This window comes from Hylobates moloch, unplaced genomic scaffold, assembly GCF_009828535.3.
Source record: "Hylobates moloch isolate HMO894 unplaced genomic scaffold, HMol_V3 SCAFFOLD_13, whole genome shotgun sequence".
Lineage (NCBI taxonomy): Eukaryota > Metazoa > Chordata > Mammalia > Primates > Hylobatidae > Hylobates > Hylobates moloch.
Window position 1 is genome coordinate 4526200 of NW_026652288.1, and position 26726 is coordinate 4552925.

Sequence of the window (26726 nt, forward strand, 5' to 3'; positions counted from 1 at the left end):
AAACTCATAGAACAGTACACTGAACACAGTGTATTTTATTATAAGGGGAATTTACCACAAGAAAACTGATGTTTATATGTATAAATATATGTGTGTACATATATATGTGTATATATAAATATATGTATATGTATAAATATATGTATATATAAATATATGTATATGTGTAAGTATATGTGTGTATATATATATATATATATACAGTATTTTAATTATGTGAGGGAGGCTGTATTAGTCCATTTTCACACTGCTGCTAAAGACATACCTGAGACAAGGTAATTTATAAAGAAAAAGAGTTTTAATGGACTCACAGTTCCACGTGGCTGGGGAGGCCTTACAATCATGGCAGAAAGTGAAAGGCATGTCTTACATGGTGGCAGGCAAGAAAGAGTGAGAACCAAGTGAAAAGGGAAACCACTTATGAAACCATCAGCTCTCTTGAGACTTACTCACTACCAGGAGAACAGTGTGGGGAAAACCGTCCTCATGATTCAATTATCTCCAATTATGTCCCTCCCACAACTTGTGTAAATTAGGGGAGCTACAATTCAAGATGAGATTTGGGTGGGGACACAGCCCAATCATATCAGAAGCAAGGCTCTGATATTGCAGAAAGATACAGCAGGGGTATTTGGCTCCATAAATGTGCACATATTTACATGTATTAGGAAAAGAGTATTGGAGGAAATAAAGTATTTCCACAAATCTCAGAGAAAATGTTTCCATGAGCTCACAGGATTTGGATAAAATCTTGAAAGAATATAGTTATATTTTCCTATCTAATTTGCCAAGGCAAAAATAGAAAAGCTAATTAAAAAAAAAGAATAGAAAAGGCAAATAGAAAAGCAATTTAAAAATGGAAAAAATCCACATGTGGCCAGAAAGAAACCATTATTCTATAAAGAGCCTAATCCAATTGAATTAATAGTATACACTTGACTGTTGAACAATACGAGCTTGGATTGCATGGGTTCACGTATACATGGATTTTCTTCTGCCCCTGCCACCGCTGAGACAACAAGACCAACTTCTCCTTTCCTCTTTCTCCTCTGCCTACTCAACATGAAGTTTTGATGATCCACTTCTACCTAATAAACAGGAAATATATTTTCTCTTTCTTATGGTTCTGTTAGTAATATTTATTTTTCTCTAGCTTACTTTATCATAAGAATATGGTATATGACACATGTAACATAAAAAGTGTGTATTAATAGACTGTTTATGTTATTGGCAAAGTGACCAGTCAACAGTAGGCTACTCATAAGTTAATTTGGGGGAAGTAAAATAATACACTCAGATTTTTGACTGTGAGGTCTATGCCCCAAACCCTTATTGCTCAAAGGACACAGTTGTCCTTTGAACAACATTACACAGGAAAATTAATAAACAAATGAATTGTAATTAATTGAATACGAAAGCAGAATTTTTTGACAAACAGGGGTTCCCTGGTACTTGAAATTATGAGCTTGGACTAATAACCAGCTTTGGGGAAGCTACCCATGTGTAAGAGGATTCCTTCTTAAAGGACACTAGACATTTATTACATCATCTCTGGGAAACGTGTTAGTTTTGTAGGTAGGGCTGTTGCAAACAAATCCCCTAACTGGGAGGCTTCAACAACAGAAGCGATTCTCTCACGGTTCTGAGGCCGGAAGTCTGAGACCCAGGTTGGTTCCTTCTGAGGGCTAACGTAGGGACCTGTTCCAGGCCTTCCTCCTGGGCTTGCAGGTGGTGTCTCCTCCTTGTGTCTTCGCACTGTCTCTCCTCTGTGTGTCTGTGTCCACATTTCTCCTTTATAGAAGGACACAGTTCTATTGGACTAGGATCCATGCTCATGACCCATCCTAACAGGATCTTTTCAAAGACTCTCCCCCTATGAGTCTCATTGGGAGGTACTGGGGGTTAGGACCTCAGCATATGAATTGTGGAGACACAGTCAATCCACAACAGGGGACTTCCTGCACGACTGAAACTAACAAGTGGAAGATCTGAACTGAAAGCAGAAAGTGTGTGTGTGTGTGTACATATGGGGTGTGTGGTGGTGTGTGTAATGTGTATGTGTATATTTGTGGGATGTATGAGGGGCTGTGTATGAGGTGTGCACTTGTCACGTATTTATGTGTATGTGTGTATTCTGTGTGCCATATGTATATGTGTATCATCTGTGTGTCATCTGTGTAAATGTGTATTTAGGTTGTGTGTTTTTGTGTATGTGTCTGTGTAGTGTGTGTCATCTATGTGAGTGTATGCATGTAGGGCATGTCTGTCTGATGTGTGCCATGTGTATCTGTGTATGGTGTGTGTGTGTGGCATCTGTGTGCGTGTATGTCTGTAGGGTGTGTATGTGTATATGTCATATGTGTGACTGTGTGCAATGTAAGTGTGTGCCATTGGTGTACATGTATGTATTTTGGGTGTGTGTGGCATATGTCATCGGTGTGAGTGTACGTAGGTAGGGAATGTCTGTGTGATGTGTGTTATGGGTATCTGTATATGGTGTGTGTGTGTCATCTCTGTATGCATGTATTTCTGTAGGGTGTGTATGGTGTGTGTCAGGTGTATGTATCTGTGTGTGGTGTTTGTGTGTGTCATCTGTGTACATGTTTGTATTTTGGGTGTGTGTGGCATGTGGCATGTGTATCTGTGTGTGCTATATGTGGTGTGTGTATGCATATGTATGCAGGGTTTATCTGTGTGGTGTGTGTCATGTGTATAAATTATGCAATCATGTTTCTCTAATTGGGGTGTTTACAATCTAGTTGAAGAAAGATATTCAGATGGGAAAAGGTAACCAATAGTAAAAATCAGCATGGGCCTGGCGCAGTGGCTTACGCCTGTAATCCTAGCACTTGGGAGGCCAAGGCGAGTGGATCACCTGAGGTCAGGAGTTCGAGACCAGCCTGGCCAACATGGTGAAACCTCATCTCTAATAAAAAATACAAAAATCAGCCGATGTGGAGAGGCCGGGCGCGGTGGCTCACGCTTGTAATCCCAGCACTTTGGGAGGCCGAGGCAGGCGGATCACGAGGTCAGGAGATCGAGACCACGGTGAAACCCCGTCTCTACTAAAAATACAAAAAAAATTAGCCGGGCGTGGTGGCGGGCGCCTGTAGTCCCAGCTACTCGGAGAGGCTGAGGCAGGAGAATGGCGTGAACCCGGGAGGCGGAGCTTGCAGTGAGCCGAGATTGCGCCACTGCACTCCAGCCTGGGCGACAGAGCGAGACTCCGTCTCAAAAAAAAAAAAAAAAAAAAAAAAAATCAGCCGATGTGGTGGCACATGCCCTTAGTCTCAGCTACTCAGAAGGCTGAGGCATGAGAATTACTTCAACCCAGGAGACAGAGGTTTGCAGTGAGCTGAGATCACACCACTTTAGTCCAGCCTGGGCAAGAAAGCAAGACTCCATCTCAAAAAAGAAAAAAAAAAAAGTCGGCATGGGAAAATGCCAGGCATTCTAAGAATAAATACATAATTTAGTGAAATAAAAGAACTTTCAAATGAAGCAGTGACACAGGATTTATAAAATATATAAAATTAAAGCCAGGCCTTATTAGAAATGTCAATAGGATTTAGATACAGATGAAATGAGAAAAAATAAAAACAGGAGCTTGAATTGAGGTGAAAGGCTTAATTCCTCTTGTTCTCAGCAATTGTGACAGAGACGTCCCCCTTCCCTCCAAAGTCGTGGCGTGGCTACTGAGTGGCTGTGGCCAGCAGACTGCGTGCCCCACTTGCCAACACTGGGCATTCCTTCCATATAGTTTCCTTCCTTTTTTTGAGACCTGAAACATGGAAACACAGAAATGCTGCACTTCCAGCTCTGATAACATGAGGAGGGAGAAGAAAGGGGTTCCTCTGCGACCATGTAGGAAGGCACTTTTGTGCCCAAATGGCCTAGAGAATAGACAACCACCAACTGCAATGTGCTCCATGGGGTTTCTGCTCTATTGGAACCACGCTTAGAGCCTCACTATTACCACTGCCCGGCCCTTACTCCTAGGGTGTGTGGTCTGTGTATTAGAATGATGCGTGGCTCTTAGAAGAAAGCACGTGTGGCAGTGCTTTAAAAATCATAAGGCAATTTTTTCAAGGTGACCCGTGGCACATAGAAGGGTAACGTCAACCATTGACAGCCTGATCGAGTACAAGGATTGAAAAATAAGGATAAACGCCAATCCCCCTGGAATGTGGATATAGAGCCTAAATATGCATGAAGAAAATAAAATCTTAGTAATCATATAATAATAATAATACCTCATTAAATTTAGAAAGCCATATTTTTATCAATTCATTCTTATACATCTTAAGTAGGTTTAACAGGTGATTCTGTTTAAAAGGTAAGCAAACTGAAACACTGAACAATGAGGAAAACTGTCCTATATTTGCGGTTAACAATTGGTGGCAAAACTGATAAAAGTACCCCAATACTAATCTCTTACAGGCCCACAGACCCTACTTTCCCTCCCAAAGGATGTTAAGAAGAGCAGACCACACATGAGTTCAGAAAAGAGAAATTTCCATCATTCAAGTAGAAACCTTCATAATTCTACAGACCTAAAAGTATAATTTTTAGAAAGTTTTAAATGATAAGAAGCTAAGAATTTTCCATCTGATTTGTGGTCACCAATTATTTGTAAGGCTGTTCAAAGGAATGTCCAAAATGATGTTGCTGACCTATAACGAATCTCAGAAGGAATTTTTATGTATGTAAACATAGGGCCATTTAATGCCATGGAAGACAAATGTATCTACATTTCCGTGCAAATGTCCACAAGGAATTCTATTTTTTTTTTTTTTTTTGAGACGGAGTCTCGCTCTATCGCCCAGGCTGGAGTGCAGTGGCGCGATCTCGGCTCACTGCAAGCTCCGCCTCCCGGGTTCACGCCATTCTCCTGCCTCAGCCTCTCCGAGTAGCTGGGACTACAGGCGTCCGCCACCACGCCCGGCTAATTTTTTGTATTTTTAGTAGAGACGGGGTTTCATCATGGTCTCGATCTCCTGACCTCGTGATCCACCCGCCTCGGCTTCCCAAAGTGCTGGGATTACAGGCGTGAGCCACAGAACTCGGCCAAGGAATTCTAAATTAACAGTTTTTTCTTCTAAACAATCATTTGCAATGTTGAAAATACTGGTTGATATTTCTCTCAAATACAAACTTTCCAATTAGAAAGTCTTTCATGGTCGGGTGCAGTGGCTCATGCCTGTAATCCCAGCACTTTGGGAAGCCGAGGCAGGCAGATCACCTGAGGTTGGGAGTTCGAGACCAGCCTGTCCAACAGGGAAAAAAACCTGTCTCTATTAAAAATAAAAAACTAGCCAGGCATGGTGGCGGCACCTGTAATACCAGCTACTCTGGAGATTGAGGCAGGAGAATTGCTTGAACCTAGGGGGCGGAAGTTGCAGTGAGCCAAGATCACACCACAGCACTCCAGCCTTGCTACAGAGTTAGAGTCCATAAAAATAAAGCTCCCTTAATAAGAATTACCTTCCTTATCTTAAAATTTTAAAAGCATTGAGAACAGCTGGTTTGGGGTGAAGATAGTTCCTTCAGAAACAGGCTGATGTGACCGAGAGGAGGCTCCAGCAGGGGAGTGAAGTGGCTGTTGGCATAGGGATGACCTGGCTGCACAGGCCCTTCAAGAGCCATTCTGCCCACCTAGCTTCAGGAAAGAAATTGTCCTGGGTATCTATAAAATAGACAACAATCAGCTTGAGAGTCAGAACAGGATGCCAAAATGTCTCCATTGGCAGATCTGAGAAACTCCAGAGGAAATTAAAGAGTGGGTCTTCCGATGGAGGCGGTCCCTAACAGAAGAGATAGTAGACTAGCAATGTCTTCCAGGAGGGAGTGATGACTCAGAAACTTACAGGAGCCGAGGAAATAATCATGAAAAGCAAACAGTGGAGGTAAACAAAAACAAATGAATGTATACATGGAAGAGTATCCCATGATCAGAGTTACTGGAATGCACTTACGCAGATTGAAAGGGAGGCTGAAAGACTCTTGGCAAGACACTAGATAAGAAGAGAAATAAAACACTCTTGAAGACATATATATTACATCACTGAGGTTAGAGGCCCGTAATTCTGCCCCACTGGTATTGGACTCTTGTATGAAAAGACTTCAACCCACTTCCAGGCATTTGGGAAGATAAACGAAGAAAGAGTTGGCAGATATAACATAGGCTGTCCAAAAAAGTTTTAATTTCAGATACATGATGAATAATTTTGAGGATAACTATGTCCCAAGTACTTTTATGAATTAAAACTTGGGATATGCCTATAATAAAGAGGTATTTATTGTTTATTATTATTTATCTGAAATTAAAACATGCCTCGGTGCCCTGTATTTTTGTTCGAAATATCTTGCAGCCCTAGTTGAGAAAAAGGCGGAAAGACAGATGTCCCACACTAAAGTCTGCCTAAATCAGAATCCCCAAATGTGAAAGCTATTAGGGCTTACGGAATGGATACTAAGGATCAGGGAGGTTTGGCTGATATTAAGTATCATGTTAAGGAAAATCCCTGGTCTCAAAGAGAATTTCAGGTGTCAATATTTCATCTCATTTGCCTGCAGGGAAAGAATGGAAGTCCACGGTCTTCGGAGTAAGTTACACAATCTACTTAAGCCTAAACACAGTGTCCCCACAGCATCCAGCATTGCCAGAATGATGAGAAATGTGACTGTAGTTTCTAAAAGCAGACAGCATAGTTTTTAAGTTAGGCAAGACTTTGTGGAGCAACAAAGAGTAGAGTTTCAAATGATCACATTTATGGAGAGAAGAAAAGTAGACAGCAAAGAGGAATTCTTACATGAAAGTATTTACTCCTTTCCACGTTTTCGGGGGTTCACACACTGCATCAAGTTCTGCTCTGCAAATGGCTCAGCATGTTGGGGGAAGTGGTGGCTGTATAAAACTACCTGAAAATGCTCAGTTTTCTTGACTCTTTGGGTTTCCCATCAACATGAGTCTACCCTGTTGAGCCCAAACCCAGCCCTCATCCTGCTGGGCCGCATGAGCAATCTGTCTTGGCTGCTAATCTCAACTCGAACATAATTCCGAGCACATGGCATTGAAGTTGTGTGTTTACATGTCAGCTCTTGGCCTCACTCCCTCACAAGTATCCCATTTAATAACAGCAGTAAGCCCGGTGCGGTGGCTCATGCCTGTAATCCCAGCACTTTGGGAGGCTGAGACAGGCGGATCACCTGAGGTCAGGAGTTTGAGACCAGCCTGGCCAACATGGTGAAACTCCGACTCTACTAAAAATATTAGCCAGGCGTGGTGGCTCGTGCCTGTAATCCCAGCTACTCGGGAGGCTGAGGCAGGAGAATCACTTGAACCTGGGAGGCAGAGGTTGCAGTGAACCTAGATCCTACCAGTGCACTCCAGCCTGGATGACAAAGAACGGTTCTGTCTCAAAATAATAATGATGATAATAATAATAGCAGCAGTAGAATTGGTGAATGAAATACCTGCTGTGTGACTGGGTATTGTGTACTTAGCATGAAATAATATAAGTGAAATGCAAAGAATAGTGAATCCATGACAAAGCCCTAGCATATTAAATGTAAACACATGAGAACATTCCAGGAGTGCAACAAGGAAGGCAAGCGATGCAGGTGCTGACAAAACGCAGTGGCTGCGGATGTGCCCTCGAGGGACGAGAAGCCATGAGGGGAAGCAGAGAAAAGGGTGTCGGTAGAGAAGGAGGTAAGAGTACAGCAAAGGAACAGGAGGTAGGCCGGGCGCGGTGGCTCACGCTTGTAATCCCAGCACTTTGGGAGGCCAAGGCGGGTGAATCACAAGGTCAGGAGATCGAGACCACGGTGAAACCCCGTCTCTACTAAAAATACAAAAAAATTAGCCGGGCGTGGTGGCGGGCGCCTGTAGTCCCAGCTACTCGGAGAGGCTGAGGCAGGAGAATTGCTTGAACCTGGGAGGCGGAGCTTGCAGTGAGCCGAGATTGCACCACTGCACTCCAGCCTGGGCCACAGAGCGAGACTCCATCTCAAAAAAAAAAAAAAAAAAAAAAAAGGAACAGGAGGATGAAAGGAGTGGGCAGCACAGGCCAGGCAGAATCAGCGGTGGAGGAGGCTGGGGGTCAAGGGGTCCTCAAAACATTCTCCTTTGGGATGAAATGAGAAGGATCTAGAGTTGAAGAAATGCTGAGAGACTCATGCATTCCAGAAATATTTTAATGGGGAGATTATTAGACCTTGTCTCTGGCCAACTTGTATGGATAACAGAGGAAAAAATAATTGTCAGATATGACAAGAAGTTTAGTACATGAGGCACCAAGAGAATATGTTCTCTGGAAATGGAAACAGAAGTTGGGGAATAAAAAGCAGAGTTTGGGAAAATAAATAAATAAATAAATAAATAACTCTTGGTTATCTTTGCTAGGGGAAACCGGCAAGGGCATTCTTAACATTGTAGACAAGTACGTTCCCCAGCTGCACTGACATAAAGTCATACTTTGAAAGAGGGAAACTTTTTCAGTTAAGTATCCCGTATTTTAAAAGAATAAAATCTTTATTTAAGAAAAACTTACAAGAATGCATATAGCAGATGATTGCTGGTTAGTCCTTTAAAAAATCTTTTGTGAAAATAAATATAGCACATGAAACTAAGAGTATCCAAGGAAACCCCAGATTGGTGGCTAAAATTTTTGAAGTACAGACACTTTCAATAATAATTGTTTATTGATGTATGCTATTTAACCTCTAAAACTGGTGAATTAAATATAAAAATAAAGCAATATTTTAATAGAAAGAGAATTTTGAATGAAATCTGTGCATTTAGAAATGCAAACAATAGGGCAGGCATGGCTGCTCAAGCTTGTAATCCCAGCATTTTGGGAGGCCAAAGTGGGCGGATTACCTGAGGTCAGGAGTTCGAGACCCATTTGGCTAACATGGCGAAACCTCATCTCTACTTAAAAATTACAAAAATTAGCTGGATGTGGTGGCAAGCACCTGTAATCCCAGCTACTCAATAGGCTAAGACAGGAGAATCGCTTGAACCCGGGAGGTTGAGGTTGTAGTGAGCTGAGATCACACCACTGCCCTCTAGCCTGGGCAACGGAGTGAGACTCCACCTGAAAGAAAGAGAGAGAGAGAGAGAGAGAGAAAGAGAGAGAGCGAAAGAAAAAGAAAGAAAGAAGAAAGAAAGAAAGAAAGAAAGAAAGAAAGAAAGAAAGAAAGAAAGAAAGAAAGAAAGAGAAAAAGAAAAAAGTTAAACAAAGCAGTAAGTAGTATGCCACTTTTCAACTTTTTTGATCAATGGCTACCAGATACTAGAATTTTAAATTTGCTGCCTTCAAAATGATTTACAATTGGCGAAGAAACATCTTGATTTAGATTTTTTAATAGAAATCAATGACTGAACAATTCAAGTTTTACTAAGTAGAATTAAACAACTATTGCCTAATTCCAGTGTAGTAAGCACAGACAGGCAAAACGAACCACAGCTCCCCGGGTGAGGTGTGATCCCATCAGGCCTCGACAGAAGGAGCCATCTGGAGACAGGAGACCGGCAGGCAGTCTGCAAAGCATTACCCTGGCGTGCTAGACGTCACCCTTTCAGCTATAATGGCTATAATTTGAAGAGCTAGTTTCTCTAATCTTGGAGCTTTATACCTTTCAGATGACACTAAAGGAATGATTTTCCTAGACAAACTGGGTATAATTTGGGTAATCTCCTCATGGCAGGCACCTGTACCTTCATTTGCATTTACACAATTCCTTTTTAATCTGGTAATTATGTAAATAGCAGACAAGATTTTTGACATCTCACTTTCTTATTCTGCTTTGGAAACTGACTAGACATTACATTGCAGGCAATTTGCTATTTTAACATGCACAAAAGATGGATTCATTTAAGCAAAAATAGTGAATAACTGCATTTCTATTCTCCAAAATGCACCATGTATTTTTGTTCAATTGTATAAGTCCACAGGATTTATAGACCTGGAGGAGTCCATTCAAAACTCTGGCTCGAGTCCTGGACATGGGTCATTGGTGTCTTTTCCATACCCCTCCCCCAACCCTGACTTGCTGGACTTGCCCCAAGTCTTTATATAAACAACTGATAAAAACAGACACTGTCCTAGAAGCTAAGGCCACAATACAGGCGTTATGTACAACAAGCTCTAGTAATGCCACTTTTATTATAATTACACAACCAGCAGTGCAACACTTACCACTAAAAAGGCAAAAAAAAAAAAAATATGAACATGTATTTTCTAAACCAATTCCCTACCAACTAAATTATTTCTGGCATTGTATTTTAGTAACTGTAAATTTCTCTAAGTTAATTATTCACTGTGACTCTCTATGTGTAAAATAGAGATAACACCACTAAATTTAGGGGACAGTAGAGGTAAAATAGGATGACAGTGGTGAGATAACGTAAAAGGCACCTGTCGTATATTCACACTAGCATTTGATAAATGCTAGCTGCCTCCTCACCCTAATTCTGATTGTGTTCTGGACTCTCAACCTTAAGCCTGCCCAACAGTTGCCAGGGGGCTGGTGTCTCCTGGGTGAGAGGCATGCAGTCCTATTACAGCCACGGTACCCTAGCCATGGGCAGCCTGTTGGTACAGTACATGCCACACAGTCAGAGTCACTCTGACCAGGCACTCCTAAGTGTCTTTGACATTAGGAGATGTAGTGAATGTTGAATTACTGGTCATGCAGGATTTAATATATAGTCAGCATCTCTTTATCCCAAAAGCCTGAATTTACAAACAGGGTAAAAATGAATGCCTTTCATCAGCTTTAATTTTCTAATGCAGTGACCCATCCTAGCACTGTGTAATAACAGGTCCCAGAGAGACAATTAAAATAAATCACCCTACAGAATATGCCATTAAAATCATTCATGCCTCGTCAGTAACCGAATTGTCTTATATAATATATCCTGAGGAAATATTTATAACTTTAGCTTCAGTTCCCCAAAGCACACGTTGATTAATATTCTGCCCTTGTTGTAGATTTCTCAGAAATTGAAACATGGTTCCAGTATTATTTTCTGGGTGACAGTCTAATTTTATTTTAATGGGGAACACCAGTGGCTAATCATGAACCAATAGTTACTGATCCATAAGAGGTTACCTTCCCGCAGAGCCCATGGAAAATATAAGCCTCTGCACATTCCTTCCTTTTTAAGAAAAACTCTGAATGACGGATTATTTTTCCTCTCTAAATTAAGAGGATGTTGGTCTTTGGAAGGAACAACACTGAAACATTAAATATATTCCTCCTTTACTCTTCTAAAAAAGTATATTCTAAGTAATGAAGAAATTGTAAACCAAAAATTAATTCTAAACCTCCAAACTGACTGAACGGGGAACGCTCTGAGCCAAGGGGACCCGAGAGAAGTTTGAAAAACTTAATTCCTGGCAAGACAGGGAAGGGGGTTCAACACACCCTCTTTGGAGTTTAGGTACAACTGACCAGCATTAACATTGAAACAGAGATCACAAAACAGAGTTTTTGTGGCAATAAAATATCACATTTCAAATTGACACTGGTCCAACATCATATGACAAATAGCAGGCCATGAGAGAAATTAAAATATTTTACCCTAAAATAAATATTTTTGGCATATTTTGAAATAGCTCTGCAAAGCCACCTGGTGTGATTTGACAGTGTCCCCATCCAAATCTCAACTTGAATTGTATCTCCCAGAATTCCCCTTGTGGGAGGGACCCATGGGGAGATAATTGAATCACGGAGGCCGGTCTTTTCCGTGCTATTCTCATAATAGTGAGTAAATATCACGAGATCTGATAAGTTTATTGGGGGTTTCTGCTTTTGCTTCTTCCTCATTTTCTCTTGCTGCTGCCATGTAAGAGGTGCCTTTCACCTCCCACCGTGATTCTGAGTCCTCCCCAGCCATGTGGAACTGTAAGTTCAATTAAACCTCTTTTTGTTCCCAGTCTCAGGTATGTCTTTATCAGCAGCATGAAAACAGACTAATACACCATCTTTTACGGAAGAAATTTGCATCTGTAGAGCATCTCCATTAATACAGTCAGGGCTTTGCTCCTCTAGGAGAGATTAACTATGAGTCTGACATGTTTTAAGGTCCATCTGAAAGGAAAACAGGTATTTACCATCTACCCTCTCTGAAAGCTGCTGCCAAGGAGACTTCATCTACGTCACAAGAACCTTGGGGTTGATGACCCCCGCTTCTCTTAACTCAAGCATTTCTTTCTACTGACTTCAAGTCTTTAGACAAAGCTTAGCTCTTTCCACTAATTACTAATTAGAAAATCTTTTAACCCACCTATGACCTATAATGTCCCTCCCTCTTTAAGATATCCTGCCTCTTTAGGCTGAATTAATGTACACATTTTATGTATTGATTTATGATTTCATTCACAATTCCTATTTCCCTAAAATGTATAAAGCCCACCTGTAACCTGACCTTCTCAGGCAAACTTTCTCAAGACGTCTTGAGACTGTTTCCCCGGGCCAGGGTCACTGATACTGGCTCAGAACAAACATTTTTAAATATTTTCCAGAGGGTTTTTTGTTTTTGTTTGTTTTTGTGTCCAAGGAATATATGGGGAGAACTCAAGTACAGGTTAACAAAAGCCACATAGTTCCTCCTATCAAGAACTTCCCACTCTTTACTATTCAAAGAAAACTTGAGGGTTCCGCAGACATCCAGCTCACAGTGGACAATTGTATTCACTTTCTGCCACCACAGGGTAAGACCCGGCCATGTCACCATCTACTGGTGAGTTGCTCAGCTCCTATGGGCTAAGACAAACAAGAATAAGACCTAGAGAAAGAAAAACTCTATAGTAGCATATTTAGGAAAACTTTTCATTTTGGTAAACTCAAGTCCTCAGGCACTTCCTTGGCATCTATTATTTGGAAAAAGTCCTCAAGTCCCCAGACACCATCCTTGTCATCTGTTATTTAGAAAGGGTCTTGTTTTTTTGAAACTCATAGGTAGTACCTCTTCTTACTACAAGGAAAGATATAAATATTCTATGCTTGAAATCTCTACATTATTTACTTTCCTAAGCTTTAATTTTCCATCCTGCTATTTTATAGGTAAAATACCTGCTAACAACCTGAAACTGCAGTGGTAGGAATTGCTGGGATTGCATATAGAGCAGAGCCAGTCATCAGGAAGAGGAGCATTAATATGGATAGATCCACTTCTTCTGAACAAGTGTTTAATCTTAGCACTTTTCTAGCAAATCTCTTTCCTGACTCATCCCTGAAAGCCTGTGAATGCGAAATGCTTGACCTTTTGAAGAGCGCTTCATTTTCCTATTTGTTTTCTATAGATTTTTACAGCATGCAACCCTCTCTTCTACCCCTACTCCCCACTCACTGCTGAATAACCGCTTAGAGAAATTGTACTGTAAGAGAATGAGGTATTTGGAAAATTCTGGTTTTGAAAGAAAAGGGAGAAGCGAGAGGAAGACATAGTTCCATTACTCCAATATGGAAACCTAAAGACCTTTGATTAGATCTGTTAAATCAAGTTTACCCTAAAGCTGTCTCATTACATGTTTTAAGTTCAGCCTAAAGGTCTCTCCATACATGGTGAACTGTCACCTAGCTGGATGTGTAAACAGACTAGACTTAACTCTTGTACCAATCATTGAGTTTTGGTCAGTCTAAGGCAGCCAACTGTTCAAACCATGTATAAATAAGGGAAGTGCTGAGCTGTAACCAATCTGGCTGTTTCTGTACCTCACTTCTGTATTCTGTACCTCACTGTTTGTTTTCTGTCCATAAATATTCTTCTTTCACTACATGGCTGGACCAGTCTCTCTGAACCTATTCTAGTTCAGGGGCTACCTGATATGCAAATCATTCCTTGCTCAGTTAAACTCTGTTAAATTTAATTTGTCTAAAATTTTTCTTTTATCAGATCATAGGTAAACTCCTGGGACCCTGAGGTCTGAGGCCATGCAAAAGACACCTTGGAAAATCATAGTCAACATCTGGATCTCTGTGTTCTTCTCTACAAAATGAGGAGGCTGATTAAATGCTGTTGAAGACCCCTTTGATGCTCTAACAATTTATCATTGAGGGTATTTTGAGCAATGCACTAGATCCATGACGGGGCAGAAGGTGGAGGGTCGGAAAGAATTATGTTCTGAGAGGAGAAAGACCCCCAGCTGCTCTGCTCCCAGGCTTGTAAGCTGCTGGACTAGGATCTTCAAGAGCCTAGACGGCCCACAACATCAGGGCCTGCCTGGTGGTTATGATCAACACTGTGAGCAGCTAACATTTATTGGGTAATTGCTACATGACTGGCATGGGTTTTTCTGAAAATATTCTTACAAGGTCAGATATATTTCCTATTTAACAGATGAGGAAATTAAGGAAGAGAGGGTAATTAAATTTCTTGAATTTCTACTGCTTTTAAGTGGCAAAGCCTGGAGCACAGCTTTCTCTGATTATACAGTGGTGTCCAATAAAGACATTGATTACTGGCCCTCATATTAATATCAGGTCTCTCCATGAACTTCTCAGCACTTTTCCTAGGATCTTAGATCCCTTTTGGCATGGACAGTCTGAAAGTGAATTTAAAGTATTGTCAGAATGTGAAAATCTTCATTCAGTTCAAGTCCACAACCTTCCCCGTCTCTCATGCTCACTATTCTCTCTCATCCTTCTTGACTGGGATGTTAGGAGGGAAGAAAATATATCCAAATAGAAATCTTACCTGGGGGGAGAAGATAAAGCACAACCTCCCCTCCTAGAGGTTGTGCATTTCAAAGCATTCCATCTTTTTTGACTACTCAGGAGAGAGGAAGTTTTCACTACTTGGTAATGATTTGTCATTGACCTGAGGCAATTATTGGCAAAACAAGGCCTTGAGCTATTTCCAAGTCTCTCAAAGTGTTTGGGTGAAAAACAGCAAAGGAGCCCCGTGAGGATGTTAAGATGGTTTATTATGTGCTTTGCTTAAGGTCACAGAGTCACTAAACTGCAGAGCTAGCTGTGGAATGCTGAGGCCCCAGGGGCTCCCCGTGCAACAGGCCTGGATCAAACTCCTAACTCTTTCCTGCCTGGGCATTCTCCTCTCCCTCACAGACACTGTCAAACAGCACCAGCCCGAGGCCTGAGTTTCCTTTGCAAAATCCAGCTACTCCGAACTCTTACTTGATGATCTGCTCATGGGTGGAGAGAAAACAGGTGGAACCACTTCTCTATCAACTGAGTGAAAACCACATGAGGAATATCAGATAGATAATGGGGAAAAAACAATATCTAAATATTTCGTTAAAATAGATCTTCCCCTCTTTATTGCACTTAGTTTATAAAATTTAGAAAACACATACAGGCAAAAAGAAGGGCATTCAATGGACTCGATGGATTCATGGAATGCAAAGGAGCCTGAAGCTAGGTTCCACCCAGCCACTGCCACTTAACTCAGTCTCCTAATAATCGTCAGAAGGGAAATTTTCATTCTGCCTGGAATTTTCACTCCGGGCTCCATGTTCTTGGAATCACACACAGCTCTATGGACCCGGAAACCACACCTCCATCCATGAGCATGATGAAGCTGTGCTGTTGCTAAAGCTCAGGCTTTAACACTGTCTGTGGATCTCCGTGTCCTCTGCCGATAAGGACACCCTCTCTCTGGAATTGCCAGCTGGTGCCTGGTTATCTCAGCTCCATGTACCTGCTGTGAGGACCTGGAGGCGGCGATGGGGCCACGGCAGGGGGCTGGGGGTCGGGAGGCGTTCCTCTTGCTGTACAGAGGCTGCAGATTTCACCAAAGCTGCATGCCCCTCACCAGGGAGACTGCCCATTTTGCTCCCACTGGGCATGTGAGGCTTCCTGGAATTCAGCTTCAGTTCTTATCTACCTTTTAAGACATTTATATCTGCTATTGTAATTGCATGATTTTTTTGAAAAGTTAGTTGTTTTCATAAGATATGAAAGCTTAGTTGAAGCTTTGTAAAAATTCAGTGATTCCATTAATGTGACTCTGAAAGCAAAAGGGAGGAAAAAAGAGTAAAATAAAGAAAATAAAAAGATGGAAGGAAGGACAATATAAAGAAGACCACTGCTGTTCAAAAATGTGTAAGCAAGGTAACTTGTAAAGACTAAAGAAAAATTCAAAGTTTAACATGAATCATCATTTGAGTTACTTTAAAATCATGGAGCGCTCCCTCTGCTTTAAAGGAACCAAAATCAAAAAATAAGAAGTATTATAGACAAACTAATACGCTGTGACCTGTGCAATAATAATATAAGAAAGAAGGAGTGCCACACTCATTCTCAAATGAAAGGCTCTGGAGATTTTATACCTTGAACATCTTTACTTCCTCATATTTGTACATATCCCCAGTGCTTTTTGTAGGCTGTATGTAGATTTGAAACTGCTGGGTCAAAGGATACACAGGCTTTGAGACTTTTCATACTTCCGTGGGGCAGAGGACACTCATCCCAGCATCTCAGTTTGGAGGACAGCTGGTAGGAAAGGCCGAAATGTAACTGAAGCCACAGGAGGCCCTGAGGCACGGAAAGGACATGGGAGGAGTATCCATCCTTCTGCTTACAGACCCTGAGTTGCAATGAGAATAACGCCATGAGGAATGAACAGAAACTCTGGCTAATCACGGGCCGGGCGTGGTGGCTCAAGCCTGTAATCCCAGTACTTTGGGAGGCTGAGGCGGGCAGATCACGAGGTCAGGAGATCGAGACCATCCTGGCTAACACGGTGAAACCCCGTGTCTACTAAAAATACAAAAAAAAAATTAGCCGGGTGTGTTGGCGGGCGCCTGTAGTCCCAGCTACTCGGGAGGCTGAGGCAGGAGAATGGCGTGAACCCAGGAGGCGGAGCTTGCAGTGAGCTGAGATCGCGCCACTGCACTCCAGCCTGGGGGACAGAGCGAGACTCCGTCTCAAAAAAAAAAAAAAAAGAAACTCTGGCTAATCAACGATAGAAGTATTATCAAAAGCTTGAACACCAAGCACAGCAGGTTATGACGTACCTTCACATACACACACACCAAAAGCACGCACATTAACATACACAAGTACACACCGACCTCCACCCAGACATACGCCCTAAAGCAGTGATTCCTAAGCTTTTTGGCATCACGGATCGGTTTCATGGAAGACAACTTTTCCATGGACTGCAGCTGGGAGGGTCAAGATGAAACTGTTCCACCTCAGACCATCAGGCTTTAGATTCTCATAAGGAGCGTGTAACCTAGACCCCTTGCATGGGCAGCTCACAGTAGGGTTTCTGCTCTGCTGATTTGACAGGAGGTAGAGCTCAGGTGGTAATGCTCTTTTACCTGCAGCTCACCTCCTGCTGTGTGGCCTGGTTCCTAACAGGCCACAAACCGATACCAGTTCTTGGCCCAGGGGTTGGAGACTCTTGCCCTAAAACACAACATTGTACTCAAGCTTCCACTTTGGCTGAGTGGGATAGTTCTTTAAAGCATCATCTAACCTTAAAGTTGTCAGAATTGGTGGTGTTTTTTTCTGGAAAAATAGAATTGTTGCTGAATGCAATACATGCTTTTATTCCCAGATTAGACAGACCCCTGCATAAAAATATCATTTGGGAGGCATTTGTTTCCTATGTTGAATAAGCTCAAGAGAAGTCTCAAGTAGAAAATCAAATGTAATAAGACTCTTCCAGAATAGCAGGTGAAATGCTCTCGGTCATAAGACTGGTACATTTTGCCATGGGACAACAACAGAGCTCATTAAATAGCTTTTCTGATTCAGTATTACCAAAAATACTATCAAAGAAAATATAGACTTAGAACATGGATCGAAGCAATGTGGCACTCTGCTGTGTTCTGCTCATACAGTGAAACTAGGATGAGTCTGCAGCATCCTCTACAAACATCGGCCCTTGACAGGAAATCACGACACAGGGACCTTCTCATGACTTCGCCTCTGACTAGTGGTAAAACTGTTCTCTATTTCTAGCCACACCCAGGCTGCAAACCACTGGCAAGTCCTTGAAGTCCAATACCCCAAATCTGAAGACAGGAAGAGGTTCCTTCCACAAACTCTCTGTGCAGCAGGGTGAAACATCTAAACATGGGTAAAACACGGGCGACCAGATAATTGGGGTGAAGATGCATCATCACTGCTTGGAACTCTGTGATTCTCAGAGGAGTGGAGGTTGATGGGGAGAAGGGAGAGGAAGGTAGGATGACAGTGAAAGAAACTAGAAGTTTCAGCAAATCTAAGGGGACAAAGCCTGGAGAGTGTCTCGGTAAAAACAGGTCACTGAAACTCCTGACCTATCTCCACATGTCGTAATTTATTCAGAGTAAACTATGGGAACAGAACTCAGGAACACGCCAAGGGGGTGTCTGGGTACCTATTAGCACATAGAATCAGATCTCAAACATTTCCCTGAGGAAAAACATCTTGTTTCATCAGTGCTGAACAAGTTGAGGGATGATTGGAATGAGAGAATTTACAAACAGCAAACCTAAACATGGAACTAACATATTCAGAACACCCCAGCAGTAGAAGAGAAATAAACATCCACTTTAATCAGTTTTAATTGAAGATCTAAAGCTTAGCTGCTGTGGGCACCTTCAGGGAACTGGTTTCAGCCATTCAGGGTCAAGGGGTCATCCTTTGCCCAGTTTCAGTGAGTGACCACTTTTCCCTAAACACCTGAGGAATGGGAAACAGGAGGCAGGAGTAGGTTTTAGGACATAGGAACTTATTGTTGCAGGACTTTATCTTAGTTCATCTAAAGACAGGGTTCTTGTCCCATGGCCACGAAAGTTTAGGCTCGCAGATGGTTTGAAGGGTGACTAAAGCAGGGTTTTATCAGGTGAAAAGGAAAAAAGGTGGAAATAGGGACTCACTGCAAGGCCAGAGTCACTACTAGAGTGCTTCCCGCCTCGCCACTTGAATCCCAAATTCCACACAGGAAGAGGAGGGGCCAGGCTCCTCCCAGCTGCAAAAGGCGCAAACCTCTGTGGCTCCACCCCAGTCCGCCTGGCTATCTCACTATGGCAGAAGCTCTTCCTTCTGATGGCTCCTAAAAGTTGTTTAGGAATTTCTCCAGAACATCCTGCCCGGATTCCACATCCAGAGATCTCATGTGGACTTGGTCTGGGAGTGGGGCCCAGATATTAGCATTTATTTTTAAAGGTCCCACAGTGATTCTAACCTGTGATTCTAAAAGCATGACTAAGGTTCTTGGTTTGAATCAGCTGGAAGCACGGTGGTGCCTGAGTTTTGAATTGCCCTCCTAGTTTAAACACCACAGCATGGGTTTATTTTGTTCTCTCAATGAATACCTGGAGAAAATAATGCTGCAGATCCTATTCTGGATGCTTGGTGTATGTTACAAAAAGAAAAAGAAAAGAAAGAAAGGAAAGAAAGAGAGGAAGGAAGGAAGGAAGGAAGGAAGGAAGGAAGGAAGGAAGAAAGAAAGAAAGAAAGAAAGAAAGAAAGAAAGAAAGAAAGAAAGGAAGGAAGAAAGAAAGAAAGAAAACCCCTGCCTCACTAAACTCACCTTATAGTAGGGGGACTCAGACAAGAAGCAGAAAGCATGGTGCACAGAAGTATCAAGCAACATACTCTATCAAAAAGAAAAACAACAGAGTGACAGGAGTTGAGATTGCAGGAAAAGTGAAAAGCAGAATTTGTTATTAAAATAAGGGGTCATATTAGCCCTCACTAAAAACACATATTTGAGAAAGATCTTGAGGGCAATAAGGAGAAGAGTGTTCCAAGGGAACAGCTAGTAGAAATACCCGAAGACTGGATTTGACAGATGTGCTCACAAAATGAAGAGATGGCGAAGGCTGGGTGCCCTGGCTCACGCCTGTAATCCCAGCACTTTGGGAGGCCGAGGTGGGTGAATCACATGAGGTCAGGAGTTTGAGACCAGCCTGGCCAACATGGCAAAACCTCGTCTCTACTAAAAATACAAAAATTAGCCAGGCGTGGTGGCACGTGCCTGTAATCTCAGCTACCCGGGAGTCTGAAGCATGAGAATTGCTTTAACCTGGGAGACAGAGGTCACAATGAGCCGAGATTGCACTACTGCACTCCAGCCTGGGTGACGGAGCAAGACTCTTTCTCAAAAAAAAAAAAAGGAAAAAAACAGAAATGGCCACTGAGGCTTGTGCAGGATGAATGAGGTAGAAGGCTGCAGGTCCAAGTTGCAAAGGTTAAGGAAGTGGCTTCCTTAAATGCCCTGCCATTGTGAGGATCTTGGCTTTCACTTTGAGTGAAACAGGGAGCCAAGAAAGGGTTTTGAGTCACGAGTAATGGAAAGGAAGCACAGACCGATTCATATCTTTTTCTTTTTCTTTTTCTTTTTTTTTTTTTTTTTTTGAGATGGAGTTTCGCTCTTATTGCCCAGGCTGGAGTGCAATGGCACGATTTCAGCTCACCACAATCTCTGCCTCCTGGGTTCAAGCAATGCTACCACCTCAGCCTCCCAAGTAGCTGAGATTACAGGTGCACACCACCACACCTAGCTAATTTTTGTATTATTAGTAGAGACAGGGTTTCACCATGTTGATCAGGCTGGTCTCAAACTCCTTACCTCGTGATCTGCCTGCCTCTGCCTCCCAAAGTGCTAGGATTACAGGCATGAGCCACAATGCCTTGCCTGATTTATATCTTAAAACAAACAAACAAACAAAAAACACTTTGGCTGTTATGTTGAATCTTAAGTAGAGAGGACAAATGTGGAGGCAGGAAGATCAGCTAGTAGGTGATTGCTGTTCTCTGGAGCAAAGCGGATTGGTGGGCTGAACTATTATCTTAGTAGCACTTAAAAAGCAGAGATGGCAATCTATCCTGAGAGATTAGCATGGGAAGACAGGGAGGAGGTAAAAATGATCCTTAATTTTTTATTGTTGTTGTTGTTGTTGTTTTGTATTTAGTCTAATCCCACTAGAAGGATTTCATTATCTTCAACAAAGAGAGAAGGTTACAAGTGAAATGAGTGTGGTTTTTTTTTTTTTGGGAGGAAGAGCATGAGTTCAGTTTATGTCGTGTTGAGTTTTAAGATATTTATGAGACAAGTGAGATGCCAGGTACAGCGTTGTATATATTGAGGCAAGCTCAGAAAATAAGTCTGGGCTGCAGATATAAGTGTTCAAGTTAGAAGCATAGTGATAGTATTTAAAGGTATATGAGAGTAGATAACATCAAACGTGTGTACACAGAGAAGAGGGCCAAGGGCCCCAGAGTACCCCAGCAGTAAGAGAATAGAAAGAAGAGACAGAATCAGAAAAGGTTATGGAGAAAATGTGGTCAATAAGTCAGAAGAAAAATTATGTGTCCTGCTCTTTCAGTAGGTCAAAGAAAGTGAAGATGATGAAGAGGAGGAGGTTTGATTAAAGGTTTCAAATACACCTAACAGGTTCAGTAAAATGAGATCTGATAGTGGATCACTGGACATAGCTACGTGGCGATCTTTGGTTACTCAAGAGAAAAGTTATTCTGTAATTTAAAAAACTAATCTAAAAATAGTTAAGGCAGAGTAAGAGAAGGATTGGACATTACAAATACAGGTAATGCTGGTGATTTCTGCTGCTAATGAGAACAAATAGAATGCAGGAAATGTGAAGTCAAGAAAAAAAGTTTTGACAGAAGGAAGTATTACATGATGTTTTTAAGCCATTGAGAATAAACCATAATTTAAAAAGAGACACTGATAATGCAGAGGAAGGCAGAAAAATCGCTACAGTGATGATTTTGAATAAGCAGGAGTGGGTGGGATTTGGTGTACAATCGCAGAGTCTGGTTTTAGATAAAAGCATAGACGTTCATCTGTGGTAACACACAGGAAGCCAGAATATGTAGATAGAGATGTTCGTAAGTTGATGTGATAGGAGCTTGAAGAATTTCCCTTCTACTGCTTCAGTTTTTTCAGTAAGGAAGACAGCAGAATGAGCATAAGAAGTGGAGAGGAAGTGCTAAAGTTTGCGGAGAAAGGAGACAGTGAGAAATCATAGTCTAGGGCAGTGGGAAATTGACTGACCCAGCAATGTGTAGTGGTGTGTGTATGCATGACTGCCCTGCAGCACGAAGGCCCATGGGCATGAAACTCACCTCAGAACAGGTCACTGCAGTTGCTTGTTTTTCCCCAACATATTCAGCTACAAAAATATGGAAATATCTGGTCAGCAAAAGTTTGGATTCAACCAGAGTTGTACTTTTGCCATTAAAGTATGTTGAAGAAAGGAGCAAAGGAGTCAAGAGTGTTTGCAGGAGTTTTGTATAGATTAGCCACAAAATGTAGGCTGGGTAGGGAGAAAAACACAAATATCAAGAGGGTGAAGGGTAGTGACACATTGTAAGATCAATATACAGAAAATCTCAGTGAGGGTAAAGTTTTGTTAGGCTAGTGATATAAAACGGAGAGAGCTGGGAAAATAGGAAGGTTTTATTGAGTCTATGTCCGTGAGAACAAATAACCAAGGTAGCACCAAGAACAAGCTCTTTCCGAAAGAGGAGTTCTGGAAATCTGAAGGCCGAGATGTTAAAAGGATCATCTAAAAACATATTAAAAATTGTGAGTGGGCTGGGCACGGTGGCTCACACCTATAATCCCAGCACTTTGGGAGGCCGAGATGGGCAGATCATGAGGTCAAGAGATCAAGACCATTCTGGCCAACATGGTGAAAGCCCGTCTGTACTAAAAATACAAACATTAGCTGGGCATGGTGGGGCTTGCCTGTAGTCCTAGCTACTCAGGAGTCTGAGGCAGGAGAATCGCTTGAACCCGGGAGGCGGAGGTTGCAGTGCGCTAAGATCGTGCCACTGCATTCCAGCCAGGTGGCAGATCGAGACTCCATCTCAAAAAATGTGAGGAATTAAGTCCATGTAAAACTTAGGATAATGGGCCATGAGCTAAAATTGTCTTAAAATGTAGGGCAATAACCCAGTCATTGGAAGAAAACAGCAACATGACAACATGAGATTCAGAGTTGGGGATTTTCAGGGAGGAGAAAGAAAGAATAGCCAGAAAATGAAATGAGGTAATAGTTAGTAGGCATTCTACCTCCCTCTAAGCTCAGTGGTAATGAGAATTGTAGGGAGAACGTGACCACCGCTTGACAGAGCTGCAGGGGAGGCAGTTTGTTCAAGTGGGAGGAACAAGAGTGTGCATCACAGTCTAGTTGGATGTTGGGACCTAGATTGGTTTCCTGCGGCTGCCCACCCAGAGTCCACAAACTGAGTTGCTTTAAACAATGCAAATAGTGCTTGTTTCCACAGCACGAATGCTAAAATTGGAATGACACAAAGAAGATTAGCATGGCCCCTGCACATGGATGACATGCAAATTCATGAGGCATTCCAGATTTTAAAAGAATGCAAATGTATCCCCACAGTTCTGGAGGCAGGAAGTCTGAGATCAGGGTGTTGGTAGGGCCATGTGCTCTCTGAAGGCTGTAGAGGTATATCATTGCTCACTTCTCTCCTCACTTCTGATGGTTTCCAGCTTCTTGCTGTCCTTGGCTTGAAGATGCATCTCTCCAGTCTTTGCCTCTGTCATCACATGACATTCTTCCTGTGTCTCTTCTCCTTTTCTAATAAGGACACCAGTCATATTGAACTCATGGTCCACCCTACTTCATTACAAACTCATCTTATCTTGATTATATCTGCAAAGATGCTGTTTCAAAATAAGGCCAATTCACAGGTACTGGGGCTAGGACTTGAACGTATCTTCTTTTGAGGAGTACAGTTCACTCCACAACAGGATTAGGAGTGAATCGCAAGCCCAATAGGAACAGTCTCACAGTGAACAGAGAAAATCTTCCCAACTCTTCATTTCTTGTGTTACTGGTTCCAAGGTATCCATTTCTCCTGGTACTCTCTCGCTCAATGTATGAGCATCTCAGTGCCAAGAGCTGAAAGTGGCTCAGAGAAAAGAAGTGCAAGGTGCTGCCCCTACAGATTCTGCCCAGGAGGTCTCATTCTTCTTAATGGACTTTGAGTGAGACCTGCTGCCTCTGGGACCCCCCTGTGCCTGGAACCTCTCTTTTTCCTCCCTCATTGTGTATTTTCTACATTACCCACATTGTGTAACTCAACCTGTATATTAGTCCATTTCACACTGTTATAAGAAACTGCCCAAGACTGGGCAATTTATAAAGGAAAGAGGTTTAATTGACTCACAGTTCTGCATGGCTGAGGAGGCCTCAGGAAACTTACAATCATGGCAGAAGGCAAAGGGAAAGCGAGCACCTTCTTCACAAGGCAGCAGGAAGGAGAAGTGCCAAGCGAAGAGGGAAGCGCCCCTTATAAAACCATCAGATCTTGTGAGAACTCACTATCACAAGAATAGCACAGGGAAACCACCTTGATTCAATTACCTCCACCTGGTCTCCCCCCACACATGGGGGTTATGGGTATTACAATTCAAGATGAGAATTGAGTGGGGGCATAAATCCCAACCATATTACCATGTAACTGACAAAGTGACCTTGTAAATGATAACTGCTTATTGGACACTTTTCTGCATACTAAGGATAAAAGACATTCAAAGCCTTGCCCTGGAGGAGCTTATGATCCAGTAGCACACACAAAGCTTTTCTAACTTTTTTCCCTCTCATAATTAGATTCGCAATTCTGGAGGGCAGACCCTTTTATTATACATGAATTCCACCCACCCACCCATGCAGTGCCATAGTGAATATATATTCAGTGATTATTTTAGAGTTATGGGCTGTGAGCTGAAATCCATGAGTGGTCTGGTACTTGTCAATCACACTAGTCTCCACTTCAGCCCAAATATATGGGGACAGAAACTTCATTTCTATATTGAATACAGATTCCTGGTTGACAGGCAAACAGTAGTTTTTAATCACAACAGATAAGAAAGTGGAAGAAGTAGGCATTTTTTTTTTCTGAAAACCTGATAGAGCTATACTTCAATATCCTAAAGGAAAGATTATAGTTCCTGCGTTGGTTTTCTGTGACTATTGTAAGAATTAATACAAACATGGCGGTTGAAAACGACAGAAATTCATTCTCTCACAATTCTCTGGAAAATAGATAACATATGTGAGAATGCAAAACATTATGTAGCCGTTGAGCTTAGGTAGAAAATTAATCACATGGATGTTGCACATGATACTTTTAAAAGGAAGGAGGTAGATTTATGTGTATATTATGATCACTTTGGAACAAAAATAACATAAATTATGTGAATAAAAGTTGGAAAAACATGGAAGGAGTATGCATCAGCAGTTAATAAAAATCATTGTGTTTAAAGATTATAAGAGATATTTTCAATGCTTAGTTTTATAATTATTTGAAAAATAAAGGCTTTAAAAAGACCATTTATTATTTGTATTTTTAGAAATAAAAACTTTAAATACCGTTCTAAGAAAAAATGATATAACCAGCAACATATAATGGAATAAGAAAAGCAATGAGGAAGATGATTTGTAATTGATCTGCTTTTGATGAATTTTAGGATTTGACCACTAAATAAATTAGTTCACAAAATTTGCTTGTGTGAACAAACTCAGAACAAAGAATGAGTGAACAAAATACCACAAATATGTGGTAATTTGAAAGTAAGAAACACTTATGTTCTAATTTTTAGTACTGAATACTTTGTAAGGAACAAAATAAAATGTGCTATGTAAATTAGCAGGAAAGTTGAAACATGCATATATTCGAGTAGGCCTTGGATGAGAGGTATGTATCTTACAAATTTATTAAGTCTAGTTCAGATGTAGGTACATTGCAAAAATGCAAAAAATATTTATTGAATAAATGAGTGAAAAGTATAGGGGTTTTAATTGATGAAAATTCATTTTCAATCATTGTTCTTAGAAAGAGGAATATCTCATACAACGACTAATCAATCTAGGAAAACTGTCAGCAAAATCCTGTCTGGGCCCTCATTTTTCAATAAAACGCTATAAAAATAACCTTCATCCGGGTGCCCCCACACTTCTTATTCTCAGCTCAGTATGCTATCTCCTCCTGGGCTCCTGGGGGACTTTTAGCCACACTAGGGAGTGATCTGGTTTTGAGAAAGCCTGGAATCTGGCTTTCACTCCAGTGTTACTAACAGTTGTTTCTGGATTGTAGTGGTAAGGAGGCTTTATAAATCAGCTTATGTTCTTTATGCTAAGGCTCAGAGAAACACATATGCCATGGAGAGTTTTAATCACAGGAGAGATCCAATTACTCATGGAGTACAAAGGAGAAACTGCATTTGGAATTCTCTCTTTGATCGTCCAGAAATGTGATTGTGAAGAAAATAGAGTCAATACTCAATGAAATTTTGAATTATTTGTATAGTCATTTTAAAATCAAAGCCCTTCTCTTCCCTTTTCTTAAAAGATTGAATTATTACTAGTACAGGTGTTTAAATCACAAGATGTTCTTGGTGCTTGTGATGGTTAATACTGAGTGTCAACTTGATTGGATTGAAGGATCCAAAGTGTTGATCCTGGGTGTGTCTGCAAGGGTGTTGCCAAAGGAGATTAACATTTGAGTCAGTAGTCTGGGAAAGGCAGACCCACTCTTAATCTGGGTGGACACCTTCTAATCAGCTGCCACCAGAGATAGAACATAAAGCAGGCAGAAAATTGTGAAAAGACCAGACTGGCTTAGCCTCCCAGCATACATCTTTCTCCCATGCTGGATGCTTCCTGCCCTCGAACATTGGACTCCAAGTTCTTCAGTTTCAGGACTCTGACTGGCTTTCCTTGCTCCTCAGTTTGCAGATGGACTATTGTGGGACCTTG

At 41.6% G+C, this 26726-nt stretch overlaps 1 non-coding gene across 1 annotated transcript; it reads left to right on the forward strand.

The window, feature by feature from the left end:
• The first annotated feature begins 23213 nt into the window (after positions 1-23213).
• LOC116481405 (U6 spliceosomal RNA) lies at positions 23214-23320 on the forward strand. The gene has a single exon (XR_004251559.1). It is a non-coding gene; the product is annotated as a U6 spliceosomal RNA (small nuclear RNA).
• Positions 23321-26726: the final 3406 nt, after the last annotated feature.